Source organism: Triticum aestivum, chromosome 7A, assembly GCF_018294505.1.
Source record: "Triticum aestivum cultivar Chinese Spring chromosome 7A, IWGSC CS RefSeq v2.1, whole genome shotgun sequence".
Taxonomy (NCBI): Eukaryota; Viridiplantae; Streptophyta; class Magnoliopsida; order Poales; family Poaceae; genus Triticum; species Triticum aestivum.
In genome coordinates, this window is record NC_057812.1 from 550,201,063 (window position 1) to 550,219,436 (window position 18,374).

Sequence of the window (18,374 nt, forward strand, 5' to 3'; positions counted from 1 at the left end):
AATTTATACGTGTCATTAATGTGTACCTCACTAGTACTCCTGGTAGCACCTGGGTATTGGATACCGGTTCAGTTACTATTATTGGTGACTTGAAGCAAAAGCTACGGACTAAACGGAGACTAGCTAAGGGCGAGGTGACGATGTGTGTTGGAAGTGTTTCCAAAGTTGATGAGATCACCATCGCACGCTCCATCTGCCTTCGGGATTAGTATTGAACCTAGATAAATGTTATCAGGTGTCTACGTTGAGCATGAATATGATTAGATCATGTTCATTGCAATACGGTCATTCATTTAAGTTAGAGAATAATGGTTATTCTGTTTACATGAATGATACCTTTCATGGTCATGCACCCTATGTGAATGGTTCATTGAATCTCGGTCGTGGTAATACACATGTTCACGCCAAAAAATGTAGAGTTAGTAATGATAGTACCACTTTCTTGTGGCACTGCCGCTTAGGTCATATTGGCGTAAGATGCATGAAGAAACTCCATGTCGATGGATGTTTGAAGTCACTTGATTTTGAATCGTTTGACACATGCGAGCCATGCCTCATGGGCAGGATGACTAAGACCCCGTTTTCAGCTACAATGAAATGGGCAAGTGACTTGTTGGAAATCATGCATGCTGATGCGTGTGATCCAATGAGAATTGAAGCATGCGGTGGATATCACTATTTTCTCATCTTCACTGACGATTTGGGTAGATATAGGTATATCTACTTAATGAAGCACAAGTCTGAAACGTTTGAAAAGTTTAAGCGATTTCAGAGTGAAGTTAAGAATCATCATAACAAAAGATCATGTTTCTACGATCTGATCAAAAGGGGATTTTCTGAGTTGTGAGTTTGGCAATCACTTAAGACATTGTGGAATTGTTTCACAGTTGAAGCCACCTGGAACACCACAGGGTAATGGTGTGTCCGGACGTCGTAATCGAACCTTATGAGATATGGTGCAATCTATGATGTCTCTTATCGATCTACCGTTTTTCATTTTGAGGTTATGCGTTAGAGACAGCTGCATTCACTTTAGATAGGACACCATTTAATTCCATTGAAACGACGTCGTGTGAACATTGGTTTGGCAAGAAACCAAAGTTGTCACTTCTTAATGTTTGGGGCTGCGATGCTTAAGGCTTCAGCCGAAGAAGCTCGAACCCAAAGCGGACAAACACATCTTCATAGGATACCCAAAGGTGACAGTTGGGTATACCTTCTATCTCAGATCTGAGGGCAAATTGTTTGTCGCTAAGAACGGGTCCTTTCTCGAGAAGGAGTTTCTCTCGAAAGAATTGAGTGGGAGGAAGATAGAACTTGATGAGGTTGTCGAACCTTTATTTCAACCAGAGAATGATGCAACACAGAAAGATGTTTTCTGTGGCACCTACGTCTGTTGAATAGGAAGTTAATGATAGTGATCATGAAGCTTCGGATCAAGTTGCTATCAAACCTCGTAGGTCGACAAGGATATGTACTACTCCTAAGTGGTGCGGTAATCCTGTCTTAGATATCATGTTGTTAGACAACAAAGAACCTACGAGCTATGGAGAAGCGATGGTGGGCCCGTATTCCGGCAAATGGTTAGAAGCCATGAAATCCGAGATAGCATCCATATATCAGAACAAAGTATGGACTTTGGTGGACTTGCCCGATGATCGGCAAGCCATTGAGATAAATGGATCTTTAAGAAGAAGACGGACGTGGGCGGTAATGTTACCGTCTATGAAGCTCGACTTGTGGGAAAGAGTCTTTTCACAAGTTCAAGGAGTTGACTACGATGAGAATTTCTCACCCGTAGCGATGCTTAAGTCCGTCGGAATCATGTTAGAATTAGCTGTATTTTTAGATTATGAAATCTAACAGATGGATGTCAAAGCAAGTTTTCTTACCAGTTTTCGTAAGAAAAAGTTGTATGTGATACAATAAAAGGTTTTGTCGATCCTAAGGATGCTAAAAGGTATGCTGGCTCCAGCGATCCTTCTATGGACTAGAGCAAGCATCTCGGAATCGGAATATATGCTTTGATGGAGTGATCAAAGCTTTTAGGTTTATACAATGTTTGCTAGAAACTTGTATTTACAAGAAAGTGAGTGGGAGCACTACAACATTTCTGATAAGCATATGTGGATGACATATTGTAGATCCGAAATAATGTAGAATTTCTAGAAAGCATAAACGGTTGTTTGAAGAGTGTTTTTCAAAGGAAGACCTGGATAAAGCTGCTTACATATTGGGCATCAAGATCTATAGAGATAGATCAAGACGTCTGATGATAATTTCAAAGAACGCACACCTTGACATTTTTTTGAAGGAGTTCAAAATATATCAGTCAATGAAGGGGTTCTTACCTGAATTGTAAGGTGTGAAGTTGAGTAAGACTCAAAGATTGACCACGGCAAAAGAAAGAGGAAGGACGAAGGTCGTCCCCTATGCTTTTGTCATAGGCTCTATACGGTATTCCATGCTGAGTGCCGCACCTGATGTGTGCCTTGCCACATATCTGGCAAGAGGGTACAAAGGTGATCTAGGAGTGGATCACCAGATAGCGGTCAAAATTATCCTTAAAGGAATAAGGAAATGTTTCTCGGTTATGGAGGTGATAAAGAGTTCGACGTAAAGAGTTACATCGATGCAAGCTTAACACCTATCCGGATAGCTCTGAGTAGAGATACCGGATACGTATAATGGAGCAACAATTTGGAATAGCTCCAAGTGGAATGTCGTAGCATCATCTACGATATGACATAAAGTTTTGTGAAGTACATAGGGATCTGAATATGGCAAGACCCGTTGACTACAACCCCTCTCACAAGCATAACATGATCAAACCCAGAACTCTTTGAGTGTTTATCACATAGTGATGTGAACTAGATCATTGAGTCTAGTAGACTCTTGGATGTTGGTCACATGGCGATGTGACCTGTGAGTGTTAATCACATGGCGATGTGAACTAGATTATTGACTCTAGTGCAAGTGGGAGACTGTTGGAAATATGCCCTAGAGGCAATAATAAATTAGTTATTATTATATTTCAGTGTTCATGATAATCGTTTATTATCCATGCTAGAATTGTATTGATAGGAAACTCAGATACATGTGTGGATACATAGACAACACCATGTCCCCAGTAAGCATCTAGTTGACTAGCTCGTTGATCAATAGATGGTTACGGTTTCCTGACCATGGACAATGGATGTCGTTGATAACGGTATCACATCATTAGGAGAATGATGTGATGGACAAGACCCAATCCTAAGCCTAGCACAAGATTGTGTAGTTCGTTTGCTAAAGCTTTTCTAATGTCAAGTATCATTTCCTTAGACCATGAGATTGTGCAACTCCCGGATACCGTAGGAGTGCTTTGGGTGTGCCAAACGTCACAACGTAACTGGGTGGCTATAAAGGTACACTACAGGTATCTCCGAAAGTGTCTGTTGGGTTGGCACGAATCGAGACTGGGATTTGTCACTCCGTGTAAACGGAGAGGTATCTCTGGGCCCACTCGGTAGGACATCATCATAATGTGCACAATGTGATCAAGGAGTTGATCACGGGATGATGTGTTACGGAACGAGTAAAGAGACTTGCCGGTAACGAGATTGAACAAGGTATCGGGATACCGATGATCGAATCTCGGGCAAGTATCGTACCGCTAGACAAAGGGAATTGAATACGGGATTGATTGAATCCTTGACATCGTGGTTCATCCGATGAGATCATCGTGGAGCATGTGGGAGCCAACATGGGTATCCAGATCCCGCTGTTGGTTATTGACCGGAGAGTTGTCTCGGCCATGTCTACATGACTCCCAAACCCGTAGGGTCTACACACTTAAGGTTCGATGACGCTAGGGTTATAGGGAAAGTATGTAAGCGGTTACCGAATGTTGTTTGGAGTCCCGGATGAGAACTCGGACATCACGAGGAGTTCCAGAATGGTCCGAAGGTAAAGATTGATATATAGGAAGTATGGTTTTGGCCACCAGAAGTGTTCCGGGCATCACCGGTAGTGTACCGGGACCACCGAAGGGGTCCGGGGGTCCACCGGGAGGGGCCACGGGCCCCGGAGGCATACATGGGCCAAGTGTGAAAAGGGACCAGCCCCTAGGTGGGCTGGGGCGCCTCCTCACCAAGGCCCATGTGCCTGGAGAGAAGAGGGGGCAAACCCTAAGGGCAGATGGGCCCTAAGGCCCATGCCTGGTGCGCCTCCCTCTCCCCCCCACTTGGCCGCCACCCCAGATGGGGATCTAGGGATGCCGCCACCCCTAGGGTGGAAACCCTAGGTGGGGGCGCAGCCCTCCTCTCCCCCTATATATAGTGGAGGCAAAGGGGCAGCCCAACACATGAAGTTCCCCCCTGTTGGCACAGCCCTACCCCTCTCCCTCCTCGTCTCTCGTAGTGCTTGGTGAAGCCCTGCTGGAGTCCCACACTCCTCCACCACCACCACGCTGTCGTGCTGCTGCTGGATGGAGTCTTCCCCAACCTCTCCTTCTCCCCTTGCTGGATCAAGGCGTAGGAGACGTCACCGGGCTGTACGTGTGTTGAACGCGGAGGTGCCGTCCGTTCGGCACTAGGATCATCGGTGATTTGGATCACGACGAGTACGACTCCATCAACCCCGTTCACTTGAACGCTTCCGCTTAGCGATCTACAAGGGTATGTAGATGCTCTCTCCTTCCCCTCATTGCTAAATTACTCCATAGATTGATCTTGGTGATGCGTAGACAATTTTAAATTTCTGCTACGATCCCCAATAGGGAGACCATTTGAGCGCACCTAGATTATGGCCCTCTGCATGACCGAGTGGTATGTCTTTTTGTCTCTTTTTTGAACATGTGACATTTATTCATGAGTGGTGTGTAACTTAAGTTTTATTCAGGGCACGGAGCTATGGAGATGTATCAATGATAGTAATGTGGTGCTTGGCCGTGCAGCTGGTAGAGAAACAGACGTTCTCGTTAGGAGTACTCTACAGGTTAGAGGCCCTCTTAATATGAACATGTGTCATGTGAACCATTTTTGCATATTTACATGTCAATGTCTTTGCCTCAGCAGAAGGTTGTGAATCGTTGCCGAACAATAGCCGCTTTACTTTCTTGCCATGGCGGTTCATCCACGGATGTGCGTGCACATGCTCAGTATAGAATGGATGTGATGTCTTCCGCTCGTCCATCTTCGAGCCAAGCACGTGCTTCTTCCGCTCGTCCATCTTCCAGCCGAGCAGGTGCTTCTTCCAGCCGAGCATGGATTGATGAACAGGAAGATGAAGAGGAGGAGACAGACTACGATGCGGATCCGGACTATGTGGAGCTTGGGGCTTCGGAGATGGAAGATGCTCCACCGCCAACTCAACCTTATCAACCTTCTGAAGAAGCACGCCGAGTTAGCTCAAGAACCATCCGACGTCCTGGATGGCAGAACACTCCAGAGGGCTACGTCAACAGGGGGAAGATGGCTGCAAAAAGAGGCAAGAAGTGAAGTGATGACTAATGCGAACTTGTTAGTTCTATATGTGGTGAACTAGAAATGTAGTTAGTGTTTCAGATGAAGCAAACTTGTTATAGTTCTATATGTGATGAACTTGTTATGTTTTATGTCTGATGGACTTGTTAGTTCTATGTTAGCAAGACGTGGTAATTATTATGTGCTACGTCTAGAGCTTGCGTTGGTTTTCCCCGAAGAGGAAGGGATGATGCAGCAGAGTAGCGTAAGTATTCCCCTCAATTTTTGAGAACCAAGGTATCAATCCAGTAGGAGCCCACGCTCAAGTCCCTCGTACCTGCACAAAGCAATAGCTACTCGCAACCAACGCGATTAGGGGTTGTCAAGCCCTTCACAGTCACTAACGAGAGTGAGATCTGATAGATAGAATATTTTTGGTATTTTTGATATAAAGATGCAAAGTAAAAAGTAAAAGCAAAGTAAATAGCAAAACAATATAAAAGTGATAGAGCTTGATATGATGAGAATAGACCCAGGGGCCATAGGTTTCATTAGTGGCTTCTCTCAAGAGCATAAGTATTCTACGGTGGGTGAACAAATTACTGTTGAGCAATTAATAGAATTGTGCATAATTATGAGAATATCTAGGCATGATCATGTATATAGGCATCACGTCCGTAACAAGTAGATCGAAACGATTCTGCATCTACTACTATTACTCCACTCATCGACCACTATCCAGCATGCATCTAGAGTATTAAGTTAAAAACAGAGTAACGCCTTAAGCAAGATGACATGATGTAGAGAGATAAATTCATGCAATATGAAATAAACCCATCTTGTTATCCTCGATGGCAACGATACAATACGTGCCTTGCTGCCCCTTCTGTCACTGGGTAAGGACATCACAAGATCGAACCCAAAGCTAAGCACTTCTCCCATGGCAAGAACTACCAATCTAGTTGGCCAAACCAAACGGATAATTCGAAGAGACTTGCAAAGATAACCAATCATGCATAAAAGAATTCAGAAAAGATTCAAATATTATTCATAGATAGACTTGATCATAAACCCATAATTCATCGGTCTCAACAAACACACCGCAAAAGAAGATTACATCGAATAGATCTCCACAAGAGAGGGGGAGAACTTTGTATTGAGATTCAAAGAGAGAGAAGAAGCCATCTAGCTACTAACTATGGACCCGAAGGTCTGAGGTAAACTACTCACACTTCATCGGAGGGGCTAGGATGATGTAGAAGCCCTCCGTGATGACGGCCCTCTTCCGGCGGAGCTCCGGAACAGGCCCCAAGATGGGATCTCGTGGATACAGAAAGTTGCGGCGGTGGAATTAGGGTTTTGGCTCCTGTTCTGATCGTTTGGGGGTACGTGTGTATATATAGGAGGAAGGAGTACGTCGGTGGAGCACCGAGGGGCCCACGAGGCAGGGGGCGCGCCCTAGGGGGGTGCCCCTCACCCTCGTGACCACCTCTTTGATCCCTTGCAGTAGGGTCCAAGTCTCCTGGATCACGTTCGGTGAGAAAATCACGTTTCTGAAGATTTTATTCCGTTTGGACTCCGTTTGATATTCTATTTATCCGAAACACTGAAATAGGCAAAAAAACAGCAATTCTGGGCTGGGCCTCCGGTTAATAGGTTAGTCCCAAAAATAATATAAAAGTGGAAAATAAAGCCCAATATAGTCCAAAACAGTAGATAATATAGCATGGAGCAATAAAAAATTGTAGATACGTTGGAGACCTATCAGGCATCCCCAAGCTTAATTCCTGCTCATCCTCGAGTAGGTAAATGATAAAAAAGAGAATTTTTTATGCGGAGTGCTACTTGGCATAATTTCAATGCAAATCTTCTTAATTGTGGTACGAATATTCAGATTAGAAAGATTCAAGACAAAAGTTTATATTGACATAGAAAATAATAATACTTCAAGCATACTAACAAAGCAATTATGTCTTCTCAAAATAACATGGCCAAAGAAAGTTATCCCTACAAAATCATATAGTCTGGCTATGATCCATCTTCCCCACACAAAGTATTTAAATCATGCACAACCCCGATGACAAGCCAATCAATTGTTTCATACTCTAACTTTTTGAAAACTTTTTCAATCTTCACGCAATACATGAGCGTGAGCCATAGATATAGCACTATAGGTGGAATAGAATGGTGGTTGTGGAGAAGACAAAAAGGAGAAGATAGTCTCACATCAACTAGGCGTATCAACGGACTATGGAGATGCCCATCAATAGATATCAATGTGAGTGAGTAGGGATTGCCATGCAACGGATGCACTAGAGCTATAAATGTATGAAAGCTCAACAAAAGAAACTAGTGGGTGTGCATCCAACTTGCTTGCTCACGAAGACCTAGGGCAATTTGAGGAAGCCCATCATTGGAATATACAAGCCAAGTTCTATAACGTAAAATTCCCACTAGTATATGAAAGTGACAACATATGAGACTCTCTATATGAAGAACATGGTGCTACTTTGAAGCACAATATATGAGACTTGCTATATCATGGTGCTACTTTGAAGCACAAGTGTGGAAAAAAGGATAGTAGCATTGCCCCCTTTTTTTTTGGGCCTTCTTTTTTTCTTTGGCCTTTTTTTGGGACAATGCTCTATTGAATGATGATCATCACACTTTTATTTATTTACAACTCAATGATTACAACTCGATACTAAAACAAAGTATGACTCTATATGAATGCCTCCAGCGGTGTACCGAGATATGCAATGAATCAAGAGTGACAAGTATGGAAGAATTATGAACGGTGGCTTTGCCACAAATACTATGTCAACTACATGATCATGCTAAGCAATATGACAATGATGGATATGCCATGATGAACTAGATGGTGGAAAGTTGCATGGCAATATATCTCGGAATGGCTATGGAAATGCCATAATAGGTAGGTATGGTGGCTGTTTTGAGGAAGGTATATGGTAGGTGTATGATACCGGCGAAAGTTGCGCGGTATTAGAGAGGCTTAGCAAGGGTGGAAGGGTGAGAGTGCGTATAATCCATGGACTCAATATTAGTCATAAAGAACTCATATACTTATTGCAAAAATTTAGAATTTATCAAAGCAAAGTATTACGTGCATGCTCCTAGGGGGATAGATTGGTAGGAAAAGACCATCGCTCGTCCCCGACCGCCACTCATAAGGAAGACAATCAATAAATAAATCATGCTCCAACTTCATCACATAACGGTTCACCATACGTGCATGCTACGGGAATCACAAACTTCAACACAAGTATTCTTTAAATTCACAACTAGTCAACTAGCATGACTTTAATATTATCACCTCCATATCTCAAAACAATTATCATGCTTCAATCTTTTCTTAGTATTCAACACACTCAAAAGAAAGTTTCACAAATCTTGAATACCAAGCATATTATTATTAGGCAAATTACCATGCTATTAAGAGACTCTCAAATTAATTTAAGTGAAGCATGAGATATCAATAGTTTCTTTAAAATGAATCCACCACCGTGCTCTAAAAGATCTAAGTGAAGCACATAGAGCAAAATTATAACGCTCAAAAGATATAAGTGAAGCACATAGAGAAAAATTATCTAGCTCAAAGGATATAAGTGAAACACATAGAGCAAAATTATCTAGCTCAAAAGATATAAGTGAAGCACATAGAGCAAAATTATCTAACTCAAAGGATATAAGTGAAGCACATAGAGTATTCTATCAAATTTTAATTCATGTATGGCTCTCTAAAAAGGTGTATACAGCAAGGGTTGTGTACAGCAAGGATGATTGTGGCATACTAACAAACAAAGACAAAAATAATACAAGACGCTCCAAGCAAAACACATATCATGTTGGTGAATAAAAATATAGCTCCAAGTAAATTACTGATGGAAGTGGACGAAAAGAGGGGATGCCTTCCGGGGCATCCCCAAGCTTTGACTTTTTGGTGTCCTTGGATTATCTTGGGGTTGCCATGGGAATCCCCAAGCTTAGGCTCTTGCCACTCCTTGTTGCATGATCCATCAAAAGAATTCACCCAAAACTTGAAAACTTCACAACACAAAACTCAAGATAGAAAACTCATGAGCTCCGTTAGCGAAAGAAAACAAAATACCACTTCAAGGTACTGTAATGAACTCATTCTTTATTTATATTGGTGTTAAACCTAATGTATTACAACTTCTCTATGGATTATAAACTATTTTACTAGCCATAGATTCATTAAAATAAGCAAACAACACACGAAAAATAGAATCTGTCAAAAACAGAACAGTCTGTAGTAATCTGTAGCTAGCGCAAGATCTGGAACCCAAAAAATTCTAAAATAAATTGCTGGACGTGAGGAATTTATGTATTAATCATATGCAAAAATAATTAACTAAATAGCACTCTTAAAATAAAAATGACAGCAGTTCTCGTGAGCGCTAAAGTTTCTGTTTTTTACAGCAAGTTCAACAAGACTTTCCCCAAGTCTTCCCAACGGTTCTACTTGGCACAAATACTAATTAAACACAAAAAACACAACCAAAACAGAGGCTAAATAATTTAATTATTACTAAACAGGAGCAAAAAGCAAGGAATAAAAATAAAATTGGGTTGCCTCCCAACAAGCGCTATCGTTTAACACCCCTAGCTAGGCATAACAAGCAAGGATAGATCTAGGTATTGCCATAGTAATAAGATAGATTGGTGAAACTCATTTCATATTCTCTACGTTCGGCAGCAAGTTTGCTTTGAGGCAAGCAAAAGTAATCAAAAGGACTAAATTTAACGAGACAAAAGTCCCCAAGATCAACCTTGGGAGGTATAGGTTCCTCCTTCGGTCCTTCATAATGCACAACCAATTCATCATTATAAGCATTCTTTTGACAGAACTTTGTGAGCCTATATTCGAGAGAATATCCTAGTTCATTATTTCGAATAGCCAAATCATCATTAAGTTCAGAAATTCTATCAACTAAAACATTGGTAGGAACCCTTCTTCTAAGATTTTCATTAAAAGCAACATAATCTAGAGATTGGAAACACATTATTTCTTCTTGATCAAAGAGGATAGCCTCTATGGGAGGACGGCAAGCGTCCACCCTATAATGCGCAAAGATTTCTTTGGCTTCTCTTATTATGAATCTAAACTCATGAGCCAAAAAGATAGTAGCGGCACGCTTAACAGAAGAATGCTCAATATTAGAAAATTCCAGAAAAATCCTTTGTATAGAAGGATGCATGTGCATGAATTGTCTTTCAAGTTCAACTACAAGCATGGCAATAGCGTCCGCAAGACTACTAGTTTTGTGAAGAATAGAACTACCCATAGAAGTTAAAACACTGGCACAAGTAAAGAAATCTTGAATAACTCCTTTTCCAATAATATTACCACTACCAACACGGAATTTTTTTGTATGAAAGATGGTAGGTTCTTTAGCGGGAGCATCAGAATTTTCCATGATATTGTTATTGCCCAAATTGGCGATAACTTCCCCAGTTTCAGACATAACGACAAGCAGGCAAAAAAACTGACACACAAGCAAGAAAGGCAAACAGAGAGGGAGGATAGAGAGAGAGGACGAATAAAACGGCAAGGGTGAATTGGGGGAGAGGAAAACGAGAGGCAAATGGCAAATAATGTAATGCGAGAGATAGGGCTTGTGATGGGTACTTGGTATATTGACTTCCGCGTAGACTCCCCGGCAATGGCGCTGGAAATCCTTCTTGCTACGTTTAGAGCTTGCGTTGGTTTTCCCCGAAGAGGAAGGGATGATGCAGCAGAGTAGCGTAAGTATTTCCCTCAGTTTTTGAGAACCAAGGTATCAATCCAGTAGGAGCCCACGCTCAAGTCCCTCGTACCTGCACAAAGCGATAGCTACTCGCAACCAACACGATTAGGGGTTGCCAAGCCCTTCACGGTCACTTACGAGAGTGAGATCTGATAGATAGAATATTTTTGGTATTTTTGATATAAAGATGCAAAGTAAAAAGTAAAAACAAAGTAAATAGCAAAACAATATAAAAGTGATAGAGATTGATATGATGTGAATAGACCCGGGGCCCATAGGTTTCACTAGTGGCTTCTCTCAAGAGCATAAGTATTCTACGGTGAGTGAACAAATTACTGTTGAGCAATTGATAGAATTGTGCATAATTATGAGAATATCTAGGCATGATCATGTATATAGGCATCACGTCCGTGACAAGTAGATCGAAACAATTCTGCATCTACTACTATTACTCCACTCATCGACCGCTATCCAGCATGCATCTAGAGTATTAAGTTAAAAACAAAGTAACGCCTTAAGCAAGATGACATGATGTAGAGAGATAAATTTATGCAATATGAAATAAACCCCATCTTGTTATACTCGATGGCAACGATACAATACGTGCCTTGCTGCCCCTTCCGTCACTGGGTAAGGACATCGCAAGATCGAATCCAAAGCTAAGCACTTCTCCCATGGCAAGAACTACCAATCTAGTTGGCCAAACCAAACGGATAATTCGAAGAGACTTGCAAAGATAACCAATCATGCATAAAAGAATTCAGAAAAGATTCAAATATTATTCATAGATAGATTTAATCATAAACCCACAATTCATCGATCTCAACAAACACACCGCAAAAAGAAGATTACATCGAATAGATCTCCACAAGAGAGGGGGAGAACTTTGTATTGAGATTCAAAGAGAGAGAAGAAGCCATCTAGCTACTAACTATGGACCCGAAGGTCTGAGGTAAACTACTCACACTTCATCGGAGGGGCTAGGATGATGTAGAAGCCCTTCGTGATGACGGCCCTCTTCCGGCGGAGCTCCGGAATAGGCCCCAAGATGGGATCTCGTAGATACAGAAAGTTGCGGCGATGGAATTAGGGTTTTGGCTCCTGTTCTGATCGTTTGGGGGTACATGTGTATATATAGGAGGAAGGAGTATGTCGGTGGAGCACCGAGGGGCGCGCCCCCCATCCTCGTGACCACCTCTTTGATCCCTTGCAGTAGGGTCCAAGTCTCATGGATCACGTTCGGTGAGAAAATCACGTTTCCGAAGATTTTATTCCGTTTGAACTCCGTTTGATATTCTGTTTGTCCGAAACACTAAAATAGGCAAAAAAAACAACAATTCTGAGTTGGGCCTCCGGTTAATAGGTTAGTCCCAAAAATAATATAAAAGTGGAAAATAAAGCCCAATATAGTCCAAAACAGTAGATAATATAGCATGGAGCAATCAAAAATTATAGATACGTTGGAGACGTATCATTATGTAAGCTGGATCATGTTAAGTTCGTTGCCGAAAATATGTCTCATTGCTATACTATTGCTGTACTTGGCATTATATTATGAAAACTATTGTTGTACCTTTGCTATCTGTGATGGAATGGACATGGGCAACAGGGTTTGTTGTGTTCTGCATAACAGGGAAGAAACGCCAAGGACAATGGCGTTTATCTGTGGCCGGGAAATGCTAGGGTCATCGGTGTTTTGGGTGTGAGCGGCAACGTTTCGTGAACATGTCCCAGCCAGCCTCTGTCTTAAAGAAATGCCAAGCCACGGGGAGCGTTTAGTTGTAGGGTGGAAACGCCAGGGTCATTGGTGTTCCTGGGGTGAGCGGCAATGTTTCGTGAACATGTCCCAGCCAGCCTCTGTCTTCCAGAAATGCCAAGCCATGCAGAGTGTTTCGTTGTAGGATGGCTGACTTGTCTCTTTGAAACTCCAGCCACTCGGCAACCTTCTTCGGATAAATTTCATTGGGAGGCTTCTCACTATCAGCAATCAACTTGTCGATTTCATCGGAGTGCTTCAAAAAATACTCATTCATCTTGTAAAAGGTATATTCCGCTATTGCCGTCACCGGTAACTGACGGGCACCCTTCAAGACAAAGTTGAAGCACTCAACTAGATTGCTTGTCATGTCACCATATCTCATACCTCCTTCGTCACATGCCCGTGACCACTTGTGTCTCTCATCAATATTCCTTTCTAAGAAATCTTTCCCACCTTTGTTTGCCTTCTCATAGATTTTGTTCAAGCGTGTCGTGAATGACTTAACGGAGAAGGCTACACATGCGGAGTTAAGATCCTTGCAAAGATCCTTGTTCTTACAAGCCCTGTAAAAGTTTGCAACGAAGTGCCTCATACACCATCGGTGGTGAAGCCTCGCATGCCCTGGAATATGAATATCCACGGCCTTCAATATTCCTTGGTGCCGATCGGATATGATGCATACCTCCCTATTCGGAGGAATGACCGTGCTCCTAACAAGTCTCATGAACCATTCCTAGTTGCCTTGGTTCTCCTCGGAGACCAAAGCAAATGCCACAGGCAACACCTGATCGTTAGCATCATGTGCCACTGCTATCATGAGTGTGCCCTTGTATTTCCCTGTCAAGAATGTCCCATCTATAGACAAAACCGGTCGACAATGCTCAAAAGCTGCAATGCATGGGCCAAACGTCCAAAAGGCATGACGGAATACTCCTTCAATATCTTGGACATAGTGGTACATTCCTGGGTTTCTGTACGACATCGCTCCCAGCAACCTGGGTAGCATGTTGTAAGCCTCTTCCCATCCACCGTACAACATTCTGAGAGCGACTTGCTTGGCCTTCCATGTCTTTCCGTACTTGACCTTATATCCGAATTTATCTTCAATCCAACTCATCAACAACTTCACTTTAATGGTTGGATCCTCGGCTATATGTTTCTGGTATTTATAACCAATGAATTCCGAGGTTAGTTGACGGTGTGTCTTCCGTGCTTCTACGGCCGGCGGTGTGCATTGGTGAGTGGCTTTGCAACTAGTTATCTTCCACCAACCATCTTTCGCGAGTCTTCCATTGACTTTCCATTTGCATCTTTCTACCTCACATTTCACGGTGTATCGCTTGTTGCAGTCTGAGTGAACAACTATGAAAGGCCCGTGATGTTTGACAGCATACTCACACAACCACATCCTAAATTCTAGCATGTGCTCGAACATCAAACCTTTCCTCACGTATGACATCGAAATCGCGTCGGGTGTACTACTTGGGAACTGTCTAGCCTCAATTGTCTTGCTCATGCCACCGTCGACTATAGCCTTATCTGCAAGGCTAACATCACAAAACAAGGGAACTTTGTGATCCCTACCAGTGATTTTTGTGTACCACTCTGCTTCTTTCGCAGTCAAGCCATCCTCGTCCAACTCATTCACCGGGCCTTCATCATCCGAGTCATCCACACAAGCACGCTGATAGATAATGTCAGGATCCATGTCCTGATGCCTTACTTCAGCCTCTACATCACCAACAATGTTGTGGTGCCTCTCATACTCTTCATCGGAGTCATCGCCATCATCTTTCATCGGTGCACTACCTCGGAACTCATATTGGGGATACTCATTGGCTTCCGCTTCAACTTTATACTCAATAATAGGCGGCACACTACTAACCGGGTTCACATCATCTACTAAGGTTTGGTTCAAGTCAACATGAAAGAGAGGAGCCTTGACCGCCTTACTTGCAAAGACTTCGAGTGACTTGACTTCCGAGGATGCAACAACCTCCTTATATGCAGCCCAATGCAAATTGGACTTGATAGGCATTGTCTTCATTCGACACTTGTGTGCCGACCCAACATCATATCTTCCTACTAATTCAACTTGATCACTTGCATCCACCCACTTTAATCTTATCCGTGTTTCTTCCACAACCTCTTCATAACTAGGGGTCTCAAGAAATATAAACACTTCCTCATACTTGTCAACAATATCCACATTCATGAATGCCTCTTTGTCAACATAATGAATATTCACAATCTTGTCCATCTAAAAAAATGGTAACATAAGTATAAGAAATGTACAATGCTAAATATACCACATTGCTAACAAAACACCTAACCCTAACCCTAAATCTTAACATTGGCCATAACCCTAACCCTAAATCTTAACATTAGCCATAACCCACAATAAGGTATGCTCAACAACATCAAAATGCAACACTATTGGAACAACAATACTCAAAACATCACATTATAGATCCATGCTCAAAACTAGGGTTAGGAACAACAAGAACAAATCAATCCAAATGGACAAATCCAACCAATACAAATTTGTGAGATGAAGGAGGTTACCTCAACGAACAGAAATGACACCAGATCCACGGACCAACCCAATCGATTTGCAAGGATTTGTGAGGGGCTAAGTGAGGGACACAAAGGGGGAAAAGGGCAAGAGCTCGGGATAGGCCAATGGGGGAGAAGAGAGTGAGTGGTGAGTGGTGGGTGAAAGCCCCACGACCACCTAAAATATCTGCACCAGAAACGCCACTGATTGTGGCGTTTCCAGAAACGCTAGCTGGGTCGGTGTTTCCAGCCTGCCACGTCAGCAAACAACGCGTCCTCGGCCTGGCAATGGGCCAGGGCAGAAACGCTAGCTTGCTCGGCGTTTCTATGTTGGGTGGAAACGCCGCGGACCCTGGCGTTTTTAAAAGGGTCAAATCGTGAAATACTTTCACGTCGGGTTCAGTTTGTGACAATAAACGCTGACAAGGTCAGAACAGTGATTTCGGCCTTTTCCATAAGCACGTATGACTATATTCAGAATACATGCCTACATTACATTGATGAACTAGAGCTAGTTCTGTGTCACCGTAGGTTATGAATGTTACATGATGAACCGCATCCGTCATAATTCTCCATGACCAATCCATTGCCTACAGGCTTTCCATATATTGTTCTTCGCTTATTTACTTTTTCGTTGCTATTGCTATCATCACTACAAAATACCAAAAACATTACTTTTGCTACCATTACCTTATGTTACCGTTATCATTACTATCATATTGCTTTGCTACTAAATACTTTGCTGCAGATATTAAATTTCCAGGTGTGGTTGAATTGAGAACTCAGCTGCTAATACTTGAGAATATTCTTTGGCTCCCCTTGTGTCGAATCAATAAATTTGGGTTGAATACTCTACCCTCGAAAACTGTTCGATCCCCTATACTTGTGGGTTATCAAGACTATTTTCTGGCGCCGTTGCCGTGGAGCATAGCTCTATTCTTTGAGTCACTTGGGATATATATCTGCTTATAATTATGAAGAACTTGAAAGGTCCAAGAACCAAGATTTATCCCTCAACTACGAGGGGAGGTAAGGAACTGCTATCTAGCTCTGCACTTGATTCCCCTTCTGTTTTGAGTAAGCTTGCGACACCTAAACCTGCTTCTGCTATTCGTTCTGATATGTCGCATGTTATTGATGATGCCACTTCTGCTATACATGATACTTATGATGAAACTACTTCTATGCTTGATACTACTGTGCCACTTGGTGAATTTCTTGATGAACAACTTGTTAGGGCTAGAGAGAATGAAAATATTGAATCTGATAATACTGATGAAAGTGATGATGAAGACTTGCCTGTTATTCCTAAGGGTTATCTTTTTGATAAATAAGCTTCTTTAGCTATTTTAGCTTGCAAAGATAGATACGAACTCAAGAGGTTATTAGCTAAATGGAATCAACAATCTCTTAATGCTAGAATGAAACCTGACCCTGCTTTTGCTACTTCACCTATCCGTGTTACTGATAAGGATTATCAATTCTCTATTGATCCTGATATAATTACTTTGGTTGAATCTGATCCTTTTCATGGCTATGAATCTGAAACTGTTGTGGCACATCTTACTAAATTAAATGATATAGCCACCCTGTTCACTACTGATAAAAGAACTTGTTACTTTTATATCCTTAAAATATTTCCGTTCTCATTACAGGGTGATGCTAAGATATGGTTTAATTCTCTTGATCCTGGTTGTGTGCGTAGTCCCTAGGATATGATTTATTACTTCTCTGCTAAATATTTCCCTGCTCATAAGAAACAAGCTGCTTTAAGGGATATATATAATTTTGTGCAAATTGAAGAAGAGAGTCTCCCACAAGCTTGGGGGAGGCTTCTCAAGTTACTTAATGCTTTGCCTGATCATCCTCTTAAGAAAAATGAAATACTTGATATCTTTTATAATGGGCTAACTGATGCCTCCAGAGATTACCTGGATAGTTGTGTTGGTTCTGTTTTCAGGGAAAGAACACCGGATGAAGCTAAAATTCTATTGAATAATATGTTGGCAAATGAAAATAATTGGACACTTCCTGAGCCAGCTCCTGAGCCTATTCCTAAACCAACTCCGAAGAAGAGGGGTATTCTATTTCTCAGTCCTGAAGTTATGCAAGAGGCAAAGAAATATATGAAAGAAAAAGGTATTAAAGCTGAAGATGTTAAGAATTTACCTCCTATTGAAGAAATACATGGTCTTAATTTACCGCCCGTTGAAGAAACATATGATCTTAATCCATTACCCATTGAAGAAACTCATGGTCTTGATAACCCGACACAGGTAGTAAAGTTAAATTCTCTCTATAGATATGATAAAGCTGAAATCCCATTTACTAAGTTTGCTAGCCCATGCTTAGATGAGTTTGATAAATTTATGGCTAAGCAAGAATACTTCAATGCTTATTTTAGTAGACAATTGAAATACAATTCAAATATGCTTGAACACTTGGGTGATTATATGGCTAATGTTAAAGGTGAACTTAAACTTATTCGTAAACATGCTTCTATGGTTACCACTCAAGTAGAACAAGTACTTAAAGCTCAAAATGATTTGCCCAATGAATTGAATAGTAAGGATAATGATAATGTTTTTAGAGTTATGACTAGAGGTGGTAGAAAGACTCAGGAACCTCTGTATCCTGAAGGCCACCCTAAGAGAATTGAGCAAGATTCTCAGAGAAATAATATAGAAGCACCTAGTCCTTCTAAAAGGAAGAAAAAGAAAAATGATAGGACTTTGCATGCTTCTAGTGAACCTGTTATTGAAACACCTGAGAATCCAAATGATATTTCTATCTCTGATGCTGAAACACAATCTGGTAATGAACCTG